General features: G+C 38.0%; 1 protein-coding gene across 1 annotated transcript in view; it reads left to right on the top strand.

Annotated features, from left to right (window-relative positions):
* The window catches only part of LOC141435821 (uncharacterized), a 143,794-nt gene that overhangs the window by 81,974 nt on the left and 48,703 nt on the right, over positions 1-13,117 (top strand). The window contains exon 2 of the mRNA XM_074098645.1: positions 5,206-5,264. The gene's annotated coding sequence lies outside the window, so the exon portion shown is untranslated. The remainder of the gene's footprint in view (positions 1-5,205; positions 5,265-13,117) is intronic.

The following is a 13,117-nucleotide window of genomic DNA, read 5'->3' as shown; positions in this document are numbered from 1 at the left end:
TTAGAATCCCTTGAAACTTGGGCTATATTTCAATACAATGTCCTTTGGGAGGGGCGCCGGGCTTTGCCCTTCGTCTGGAGCGATCAACGGAACAGCGATATTAAGGCTTCCGAGGTTTCAAGTCGTTTAATGTCGAAGCAAATTAAAAACTGGGACATTGACCTAGCAGGCTGGTGTAGCACATGTCATTATCATTGTCATAGCAGCCGTAAGACATCCACTGACATAGGCCTCCCCCATAGACCTCCAGTAGCTTCCGTTGGATTTAGGGGGGGGGGGGGGATTGCTAATACTCTTGACGCTTGGCAAGTTGGTTGGTGAACGCTGTATAGATAGGATGTAAAAGTTGCCAAGAAGACGTTGCTGCCCATCTTCTGCCCACGGGATGACAGGAGCCTTACGGCCAACATGTGCATATTACATCTACATAATAAAGACTTGACAAAATTCCCATCTCCTTTCTGCTACTCTTAGTACATATAGTGCAATATCTCGATCTGAATCGCTTTGAATGTAGTTTGAGGGAGAGTGAGACAGCAATAAGTTTTTGGTAAAAATTTCATTTTTAATACAAGGTTTTTGGTGACTGTACTTGTATTGTCACCCAAACTACATTTGAATACCAAATTTCAATTCGATGTCATTAACCGTTGAAGAGTTCCGCCCTGTGGATACGATCCTGGCCGGACTACCAGGATGTCACTACCAGATTATTGTATTGTCACGCAATTTACATAAATATACCAAATTTCAAGTCAACCCAACTACTGGAAGTAGTTAAATAAAAGCTTGTAAAAAGAAAGAACCTGGCATTGACTATCTGTTTACGCACGGTGTACTTAATCTACTAAAAGAATTAAAAGACTGAACTACATTTGTACGATTGTATAGTTGGGGCGATCCGTTTAATAGTAAAGAGCATTCGATTTGTGAATTTTGTGATAAGTAGTTTGTATACTTGCCCCGACCGGTGATATAACACGCACAAGCTCAAGCTTCGTAGTCAGGTGCTCTCACAGCTAGACTATCCATCCAAAAATGCTGACCAAAGTAAAAAATGTATTCCTTACGAATAACAAAACATTAGCATTAATTTAAATATCATCTTCTTTCTAATGTAAACGAAAATATTCCTTCCATCCGAAGGCATAGAGTAGGAAGTCTATTGACCAAAGATGTAATCGTTGTACAGGCGTCACGCAATCGCAATCCTCTAAAATCCGGAACTCATTTTGAATTCGCCATTCCATTTATACGTTTATTATCATCAGTTTCAAGTTGGACAACTCTTTGTTAACCAACTTAAAAAAAGGAGGTTTTCAATTCAGTTAATTTTTTTTAAATGTGAAGTATAAATCATCATCGAAGTAGGTATCAAAAAGGGCTTATATAGCTAGGGCTTAGTATTTATATTTTTATCTCAGAATTCCGTAATTTATGAACCGGCTAGCTTTTACCGACTCCGTCTGCAAGAAAATCGTTTTTCGTCGCGGAAACTATGTTTTCTGGGACAAAAGCTATGTCATTCCAAGTCCTTCCCAGGGTCTGAAACTATCTTTATATCCAATTTCAAGAGTTACGGTGCCACAGACAGACACACAGACACACATAGCGGTCAAACTTATAACATCCCTCTTTTTGCGCCGGGGGTTAAAAAAGTTAGAGTCGACAGATACACTTTTGCATTTATACATGTTAGTAATTAAGGATGTTAGACAGAATTAAAACACTTTTTTATTTTAAAAGAAATATTTCCAATTAGATCCCATTGTCACCAAATTTCTTTACCAAAACAGCTGTCAATTGCTTTGAAACGTAGACTAGACGTGTCTCTTTTTGCTTCTCATTAATAAAAAAATCTAGTACAGTTTTCTAACACGCCCGAATGGAGTGTGAGACGAAGCGTTGAGTTCTCAGTCAAAGAGACTTATTCATACAGATACAGTCAGAAGCGGATATCTTACAGCATTGAAACCCACATTAAACTAAGCAGTAGTGTTGTGTTTCACATTGAGGTTACATTAAAAACAGTCACGCGAAATCTCTAAATCCAGCCGTTAAGATGGCGAGATTTTATTCCGGTTCTAGCCTATGTATTATTCCAGACGTCCTTCATACCAAATTTCATCCGAATCTGTCTAGCCGTTTTGGTGTGAAGGACTACAAACACACACACACACACACACACACACACACACACAAACTTTCGCATTTGAATCAGCCATTATGATAGCTACTAAGGTATATCTATGCAACAAATTTACCTATGTTCATGTAGCTCCCCCGCCTCATACTGCAAGAACAACACACACAAATCACACAAACTCAACTATTACCACGACCACACTAAGTGTTAGTGTAATGTCATAAGCTCGCGAGTAAGCCAAGTAATTGTGGGTATGTATTATAATACCGATAAACGAAAGACCGAATTTCACAAGACCTATGGACGGAAGGCCGAATATTAAAACGTCGAATGGATATATGACCGAAAGTTTGAAATCCCGAAAGTACATTTGACCGGCAGCCTAAAACCCGAAGACTACAATCCCGAAGATCAAAATACCTACACTCGAAAGGTCGAAAAGTCATAATGCCGAACAGTCATAATCACTACAAGTAAAATAATCGACAATAAATATATCGAAAATCAAAATACCGAAACTGCCGTTATACCAAAGACGAAACAAATATAGCAGGAAAAGATTTGTGCGAGCGAGCGAAGCGAGCGAGCAAGACGGTTCGCAGCAGAAGCGACTCGGATAGGTTAGGTTCAGAACCTTAGGTAGCCTTCGATGTAAGGTTTTTTTTTATAGCAGGCAGATACTTAACTGCCACTAAGAAAGTAGGTTGGATAAGATTCAAGACCATCATTATCCGGGCTGCTATAAAAAAAAACCTAACATCGAGGCTAACGCGGGAGCTACGCTCCGCCGCTCCCGCCTTAGCCTTTCTGGAACCTAACCTATCTCAAGTCGCTTTTGCCTCGAACCGTTCTTGCTCGCTCGCTTCGCTCGCTCGCACATATCAAAACTTTTTTTTACTTTCGGTATTTGTACTTTCGGGTATTCTGAATTTCGATTTGTTAAGTGTCGATATTTCGACTGTAGGTAATATGATTTTTCGGTATTATAATACATACCCCATTTTCCGGATTTTGTTTACGTTCGGTCATTTAAAATAGATATTTCGACCTTCGGTGTATCGGTTGTCGGTATTTTGTACATTCGGTATTCTGAATTTCGATGTGTTATGCGTCGACATTTCAACTGTAGGTATTATTTGATTTGTCGGTCTTATAATACATACCGTAATTGTTGATGGTTCATTTGTAATATTATTTAGATAAGATTAATGGAATTCTAAGTAAGAAACGTAGGTACCGCACGCATAGTTTTCATGGAATCCACAAAGACACTTGAAATCACAATTGATTTCTTCGAAGTCCTTGAAGGCTTTCAGCTTGGTCTTACCCGAAACGAGAGCCTCTGCCACGAAGAACCCTCCAGATTGCAAATGTCAGATTTATTCGAGATCTTATACAAATGATTTGACACTCGGCCTCGCTAGAATTTTATTGCTTTTGTTTTTTATATGATGGAAGTCAAGCATCTTTATTTAAGAGGGGTTCGATTTCGAATAATTGTTTTGATTCATAAAGTTTGTAAGGAGAATGGGAAAATTGATCTTGGTGGGCATTGATGAAGTTAGTTTCATATGATTGTCCTGATTTCCTAATTATAAATAAATAATATTACTTTGTGTGACGTGATCAGCAGGGCTACTACGAAACGCGTAACTCGAAGTTCGTCTCGTGCGGTCCCTCTGACACTTACACTATTTAATACGAGAGAGAGAGAGAGAGAGGGACCGCACGACACGAACTTCGAGTTTCGAGTTACGTAGTAGCCCCTGCAGGAATTAAGTACTCTACCAGGCCCTCTACTACGAAGCGCAAAACTCGTAATTCGTATGTTGCCGTCCCGCTGACTCTTATGTCATTTAATACGCGAGCGAAAGGGATGGTGCGATACGAACTTCGATTTTCGAGTTTTGTAGTAGACCCTCTGATCCAGTTAGTTAAGGGTATGTACTAGAATTAGTGAGATTAACGTTATTTTTATTATATATATGCAATCAAGATTTATTAAATTATTTACCAAGTACATGTTACATTAGAAATAGTTGTCTGCAACAGATCGCTTTTAAGCGATAATACCGGCTATTGTCTACCCTGATTTTGTGTTGATATTTTTCATTTTTTGTATTAATTTGTGGTGTGCAATAAAGAATGTTTGTATTGTACCTGATCACTCTACAATTAAAATAGTGGGAGATTTACTTAAGTACGATTATGGACGATCCATTATCGATTATTGAGGGTGTAGGGTTGGTCCTTCTTACATTTCCGAAATCATTCTAAATATTGATTCCTCTGTCCAACTGACAAGTTAGAACTTCCGTGTATTTACTCGTATTTTTTAAAGACATTTAAAAAAACCTTCCACAACTCTGACAAACAGTAAAGATATTCCCTATTGTGTTTGTTTCTTTGGTTTTGTACAACAAAGGGTTTCGTACAAAAAACAAAATTATTTATTTCCAAATTATACGTAGGTATAGTCACCAGCACCAATATCTGACACAACAAGCGTGCATAAATATCTGATACGACTAGGGCCGGAAGGACGTGTCAGATATTTTTTCACGCTGTGGCAGATATTAATGCTGGTGACTGTACCTGTAAATGGCCAAATCAAAAATTTGAACAAATCTCTAGGATATGACGAATCGATTTTATCATTTGCCTAGAAAAAATCAGTCATTAGATCAAACGAGTTAAGTTTGTTTCGTCAACTCACTGACGTGTTTCAAGGATTCTATGAAATCAATCTTCAATAAAAGAATTGTATTTTTTGGCTGATTTCGTCATTTCACTAAACAGATTCAGGGACTTGGTCAAATAAATGACTTTTACTAGGCAAATGATACTCGTCATTTTAACATCCTGCCTGATTTCATCATATCCCTTAGAGATTTGTTCAAATATCAGTTTTGGGTATGCCCCTGCGACACATACACAACTGAGGCAAACTTTTACTGTAAAGTCCTTCCGCATTAGGTACTCGTAGAATCGATCGAGGTATCCACTAAGGTTTTTCGCCTCCGACAATTAATGGTTTTCATTGGTACCTCTATTTGCAGGTCGAGTCGGGGCCGTCCGTCGTCATGGCAACGGGTGGTGAAACAAATCCTTGAACGAAGTAAGTAACGCATGACCTACTCTTTCAAACATGGTAAAGTGCAAAGAATAAATTGCAACTGGAAATAAAACCGGCCAAGAGCGCGTCGGACACGCCCAAAATAGGGTTCCGTAGCCATTACGAAAAAAATAAGTAATATTTTTTTAAGGATTTCGTATTTTATACGGAATCTTTCAAGTTTAGGTAGGTATATTATATACCTTAGGCTGCTATTTAAAAGTAAAACGACTAATAATTCTCAAGCAAACTTATCCGTTATAGTTTTCCTTGAAAGTTTGATATACTTACTACCATCCAGAATTTTTTCAAATTTTTCCACCCACCGGTTTAGATTTTAGAGGGGGGGGGGGAGGCGCTCGATTTTAATGAAAATTTGCACTTTAAAGTTGAATATTTCGCAAAAAAATCAATGAATCGAAAAATCGTATTAGCAAACCCGTAATGGTTTTAAAAGCCCTATCCAACGATACCCCACACTATAGGGTTGGATGTAAAAAAAAACCACCCCCACTTTACGTCTATGGGAGGTACCGTTATTTTTTTATTCTACCATTTTGTCGGCATATATATCCGTGCAAAATTACAGCTTTCTAGCTTTGATAGTCCCTGAGCAAAGCCGCGGACGGACGGACAGACAGACGGACAGACGGACATGGCGAAACTATAAGGGTTCCGTTTTTGCCATTTTGGCTCCGGAACCCTAAAAAGGGTGTTGGAAAGTGCCGGGATTTTCAGCTTGCAATTTTGTGGATTGATTCGTAACATGTAGGTACGTTTCTCGTTGAGGTTATTTTAAACCTGCGGAAGGAGGGTAGATTTTCAAGCTTTCTTGAGTTTGGTGTTCTTTGTTTCATTTGTAAAAATCTAAAATGCATTGCACTTAAGAGTTGACTGTGTTGACACGGGGAGACTCAGAACAAAAACAACAATTTTTTTTTAGAGTTACGACACTGGTTTACTCGAAACACTATCTAGTTAAATACAGGATATAATGCCGGATATAGTCTATGGAATGACGGAATAACCAATGCCGTGGAATAATCATATTTTTGCTTTTAATTTTTTTATACTTTTGATAACACGGAAAAAATAATTATTTACTTACATATTTTGGCGAATAAATTTGTATATTTCTATTAGTTGATTCGTTCTCAGAATGATTCTGATCTCGTAAATACCATATTCGGAAACGCGAATAAACATTCTTTACATTATGTACCTACGTAAGGTACAAACGTTACATTGTTTCATAACTCAATTTTGTATTTTATGAACTAAACGAAAGCAAAGTACAACAAGTACAATTGTTAGTTGCAATTACATCCTATGTAATTTCTTGAATAAAACATCATGTACCACTTTTACTTTTCTTGTGCCAAATGCATAGTAAAATTAATGATCTAGAACAGAAATCTGATTTAAATTCCATGTATGTATAATAGGAGGTTATGGTAATCTCAAAAGTATTCTTTTTATGAGGAGGTTACGTCTTATGTCAAATTGGTCTCTAGTCTAGGTTAGCGGAACGAATTTGCTTTAATTCGGCGAATGTCTTTTGATTTTATTGTAATTATAGAATTAGAAATTTAACTGGTAGACTAGGCTAGTGGTTTGACCTGTGGCCTTTCAAGCAGACGGTCATGGGTTCGAACTCAGGCTCACACATTTAAGTTTTTATATATTAATGTTTTTTTTTTACTTTAAATCGGTACTCACTAAAAAAATATAGTCCTTTCCGTGTAATATCTAAAAGAGATTATAACGAATTAAGCCGATCCCGGTGAAAAATCGAGATAAAAAGTAGCCTATGTATTATTTTAGACGTCCAACTATATCTAAATCCTTTTAGCGAGCAGGAGTAATAAGCAAACACACACACACACACACACACAGACACAATTAGATACACAGACACATACACACACACACACACACACACACACATACTCACTAACATTCGCATTTGTAATATTATTTAATTTAGTGAGTAGTTAGTTTAGTGTTGACCATTTCGTTTATTGCGCACAAAGAGTACCTACGCAATAACACTGGTCTACCTTCACTACTCGGAGAGGCATAAAGTAGATTGCTAACGCGCATCCTCCCATCCCAACAGTTTGTGGTCCGTGAAACTGCCTTTGTATCGTAACCAAACAGAAACATATGGCCGTAATGAGGTGACTTCGTAAATATATTATTTGTACAGGTGCACCGAAACGGCATTGCTAGGACGCCGCACGACCTCGTTATTTGGACCGGCAGGTTTAAACACAATGTACATACATACTATTACTCGTGGCAGACAATGCTGGATGAATGGATGTTGTCCCAGCTGCGGCCGTCAAAAAGACATGAACATACTGAATATTTAGTTACTTGGTTCCAAATAACAACAATCTATGCACCTATCTATCTACTCGTACAGTACCCTTAGTGCAAGTTTTCGGTTACAGAATACGTCTCGATCGTGTTCGCGTTAAAATCTTAATTTGTATGGAAACACGAACATCGCAAACGTTCCGCTAGCTAGGAACTCGATCGAGACGTATTTTGTAACCGAAAACTTACCCTAAGGGTACAGTACCTGCCTTTGGAAATATTGGACACGGCTCTAACAGTATGAAATTTGCTACATGGAGGTTTTCGAAAGCAAAATAATCGCGTGAAACTTCTGAGTCAACGCTATCAATAGATAAATGCATCGTCATCGTCAGTAAATTTGAAACGGGGTGAGAAGGGATTGCGGGGGGAGTAGGGTTTTATTTATTTATTTATTAATATTAGCACATACATTTAACAATATATTTACAGTACGCCAAACTGTAAAACAGTTTGTTGGCGTCGCGCTCTATAGAACTAATATTTTGTGTTTTCACTTGCTACTTAAAATTTCTGGCTCAGCATGCTCTAAAAGTATAATGTACTTTTTTTTGGTAATTTGTTATCGGTATGTTTTCTGTTCTTAGATCCCGTCTGACCCCACTACGGGGTGAGCTGGGATTTGCCTATATTTTAGTGTTTATTGTTTAAACTATGAAACTAAACTACACCATACTTAACCAAAGTAAAATTCATACCACCGGAACATTTTTTATCTAGGTATAAAATCAACTTGCCACAGACAATATTTTTATATCGAGGTTTCAACTTCACGGATGCGGCATGCATGCGTATATTAAGCATGGACAAAGTATAGTACTATAAGTTGAGATTGGTTTTTTGGAATCTTTTTGTATTTTTTATTTCAATTCCAAATTTTTACTTTTACGGTCATCCCGTAAAACCGAAATCTCTTGTCGAAACGATATCTCTTGTCCGGGTGAGCGGTTAGTTCCAAAGGAATGCCGAAAAAAAAAAAAAAAAAAAGTTTGAGGGCTTACGGCATAGATGTCGCTAGCGTCGCTGCTTAAGTGACTAAGTAAGAAACACAAGCAGAGATATGAGGTGCATAGGGAAATTCGTGTCGGTACCGTTGACCATCAGTGGTGTAGCGGTATAGCACGCGGTACGGATTACCGAGGACCTGGGTTCGTTTCCCAGTGATGGTCTTATTTTTCTGTTTTTTCTGTGCATCTATATTTCACAGTTTGTATTTTCAATTTTTACTATAAGTTGTCTATGATATTAAGTCAGTGTTTCTGTATGTGTATCTATTATCAGCCAATATATTCTTATTCAATTTTGTCCCTACTCATCCCATTTTACGGTATTATGATGTGGGAATCGGGTAGTAACAGATAAGACGAGTTGTTTCCAATACACGCGTTTAATAACAGCTCTCATTTACTTAGTGCATGTTACATATATACCTTACGCTAAACATATAAGGGAGTGTGACGTAGTCTCACACTATAGTATCTTACAAATTGCCGTAACCAAAAAAACCTACAGAGCATTACCGGTTATCCTTGAAATTTGAAATTTGTTATGAAGGTAGCTCTTATGCCAAAGCCAATAAAAAAGCCTGATTTTTTTTTTTGCTTTTCTGTCAGTATCCATACGAATGACCCTACACTACGTAGTATTTTGCTTAGGAGAGCCCGCGTGGGAACTATCACTCAAGTCCTCTCATTCTGAAAAGAGGCCTGTGCCCAGCAGTGGGACATATATAGACTACGACCTACTAGGTCCTAGTAGTAACTAGGATAATGAATTAATGATGTATAAATAGTTAGGCACTCTACAGTTTTCCTAAAACGCCCTTCCAGACTTTGACAAGCTATTCCCCCGGAATTAGCCGACTTTGCAAAGCAATTACTTATGGTTATTAGTTTTTCAAGCCATTTATACCAGGATGCCATAAATTCATGGAGTTGCATTAAGATGTCGCGGGGAACGGCACCTGAGCCTCCTAATTAGGGCTTGATGGTTTCCATATTTTCCTGTAAGTATACCTAGTTATGTAACGTACCTACTAATATCTCAAAGTTTGTCAATTGCGTTTTGTTTCTTTTCTTTTGTACAATAATGAGTTTAGATACATACATACATACGTACCTACAGCAGTAGGTTCCGTTTTTAACCCCCGACGCAAAGAGGGGTGTTATAAGTTTGACCGCTATGTGTGTCTGTCTGTCTGTCTGTGGTACCGTATCTCTTAAACGGGTGGACCGATTTGAATGCGGTTGTTTTTATTTTAAAGCAGGTTTTCTAGCGATGGTTCTTAGATATGTTTCATCAAAATCGGCTTAGCCGTTTTTGAGATTTTGAAGTGACAAAGTCGGGAGTTTTCCAACTTTTAGTTGGTTAGGTTATCAAATATAATTTCAAACAATAAAAGATTCTAGCGTTATTTTTAAAAGCTCCGTACAAACTAATCTAAAAGTATAAACCCACCCTCAACCACACAGAAGGAAACGCAACAAAAAACTATTCCAGACCAATTCTAGCTCTCTGTCTCTCTCTCTCCGTTGCATCATTATCCTACATCTCCGTCCCGCAGCATCCGTATCGATTGGAGCGGTGACCTTGGCCTTCGGAGGGGGTAAACAGTCTCCTGACCTTAGGGGAGGGGGTCCCGTAACTGAACAATGCGGAAGCCCCCTGGCGTGTGATCTTGGTAATTAACTGGAACCGAAAGAGATGAAACATTTGGTGGATACGCAGTATAATTTTAACGAAATTAAGTCTTATTTTGTAACAAAAAAATACACTCGAGTGCTAAGATCATGACGACGTTTATTTCACGTTGAGTTTTCTCCCATTTATTATTACAGAAGTCTTGTGTAAGACTTCGTAATGTCTGCTGCAAATATTAAATTCTCTTTGTCGTTGCCTTGCTTGCCTTTATGTTTAGAAGATATAAAGTAACTAGAGTTTACCCGCTGCTTCGCACGCGTAAACTATTCGATCTGGTAGTTACATTACAATTGAATTAGTTACAAAACTCCTTTGGGAAATCCCAAAATTAATATCGTAATCTTCATTGAGGTGTTGTGTTAAGAACAACTTTCCCGTGGGAATATTGGAATAAAAGTAGTTTAATAAAAATAAAAAAAAAGCCTATGTGTTATTTCAGACATCCAGTCATCTACATACCAAATTTCATGACTCTAAGCCCAGCGTAATCTGGCGCGCGGCAATGAATGGGTAAAGAGATTTACAGACTGCAAATACTGCAATGCAGGATAATGAATAGATTTCTTTTTCCCTGAATGGCAACACTGGCATAGATAATAGATCGCTCGTTTTTGGCTCGAAATTCGAGCTTGTGATTTTATTTTGCTTAATATACAACCAAATACATCCCAATATCATATTTTCTAAAGTTTTTCGCGATTCCCAAGGTCAAAGAATCGAATTGCTTTAAAATTCCAGAGAAATAATGCGTTGTTTGGGAGAAACGTGTCAAAATGGTGTTGTAGAGCGCCAGCCTGCTCTGTCTCGTTTTTTGTCCCGTTCTGGCGGTTCACTTCTATATTATCGATTATACTTTATTTATCATAGGGAAATAAAGTTGTTGGAGCCTAGTGGTTTGACCTATGGTCTTTCTAGCTTAGGATCGTGGGTTCAAACCCGGTTCGCACCTCTGAGTTTTTCAGAACACTTGAGATGTCCCTCATGTGTAGGTAAGTTGGATTTGATGACAATGCAAATCAGCAAAAAGTATAATGAGCAAAAAAGCTTGTAGCTGTTAAAAATGATTTTTTTAACAGAAACTTGTTGCTGGTAACACAAAGTTTGTAGTTTTAGGTTGGCAGATTTTTTAACGTTTTTCACTGCTACTTCTGTTCTCCCATGTGTGTGCACAATACTCCTGTGTTAGAAATATTTTTTGCTGTCATTGTGTTGGTGTTTGATACCAATAAATTCACCTCAGTAAGCAGAAATTGTCACTATCACTCTTCACTCAGTTAACTCACTCTTAACTTTAACTCTCACTCTTTGTCGGTCCCTAACTGATTACTCCTCTCATCCGCTCAAAGGTCGATAAGCCCGCCTTTGTACAAATCTCTATATGTTTGTTTGACAATTGTTTTTTGTTTCTTTTCTTTTGTACAATTAAGAGTTTACATACATACATACATAATGTACATACTTTTCTTGTATGAGTAAAAACCAGCTAAAATCTACAGTCCACGCCAACAAATTTTTATCAAAACTGCAGTTTGAAACGTTGAATTCATTGAGCATAAAGCGCAGTTGCAGTGCCAAGGATTCTGGGCTCGGTCGGAACCTGACCCTGACCCAAATGTGGCTCCCACCGGGACATTGTAAAGCTGATTTGCATTCGGCCAAGGTGCATGTCTGCTTTCAAAGGTTAACACACTTCAGGAGCCATCTATTACTACCCAGCCTATATACGTCCCACTGCTGGGCACAGGCTTCTCAGAATGAGAGGGTTTGGGCCGTAGTTCCCACGCGGGCCCACTTCGGATTGGGAACTTCACACACACCATTGAATTGATTCGCAGGTTTGTGCTGGTTGCCTCACGATGTTTTCCTTCACCGTAAAGCTCCTGGTAAATTTCAAATGTAATTTCGCACATGAATTTCGAAAAACTCAGAGGTGCGAGCCGGGGTTTGAACCCACGATCCTCTGCTTGAGAGGCCATAGGTCAAAGCACTAGGCCACCACGGCTCTTATCTACTTATAACTTATGCGAGGCAATTTTGACGATTTTTCGACCTTTCCTCCGTCTTCCTTCTTTTGGTGAAATACCATGAGATTTTGCTTGACCCTCTCCCCCCTTCCCTAATCGTGTCATTTTTCGATACATATATTGTTGACGAAAACAAGTTTTTAATGTAAATTTTAGAGGAGAAACATTTTTTACTTAATTTAACCCAGTTTACTTTCTTGCAAATTTACACTGTTTTTTTACGGAAAATAAATTACGCGATATTTGCCGAGACCACCCTCTCATGCTCGTGAGATTGGACAGAATAATGGACACGTATTTTTTTTGTTAATCAAACAAAAAATAACAAAGAAACGCGTCAAAATTCGGCAGTGGGGCCCTGTGACGTCACGCCATGCTAAAAGTTTCGCACAGCATGACGGCACGCAGAAGCTTTAACTGGCCCTATCTCCATATTTTTTTTTTGTTTAATTAACAAAAGAAAAAATATGTGTGTGATATTTGTCATCTTTTGCCGCTAAAACAGCTAATAATAAAATTCTTATCATGTATTCTATACGCAAAGCAGAAAGACGAACCTAAAGTCCTTACTCTGCCATCATAAAAATATAATTATTTGAATCGATCAAATTCTCATGTATTCCAGTCTCTGGAAAATTAATTAGCCGCTTAACCTTTCACTGGACCGATATATCGTAAAGTCAATATATTATTTGAATAAGATTCTTCAGTAAATATAATGGAAGACCAATTATTAGTCCGTACGTGACC

This window comes from Choristoneura fumiferana, chromosome 15 (genome assembly GCF_025370935.1).
Source record: "Choristoneura fumiferana chromosome 15, NRCan_CFum_1, whole genome shotgun sequence".
Taxonomy (NCBI): Eukaryota; Metazoa; Arthropoda; class Insecta; order Lepidoptera; family Tortricidae; genus Choristoneura; species Choristoneura fumiferana.
Note: the sequence above shows the minus strand (reverse complement) of the source record. Positions and strands in the feature narration are given on the sequence as shown.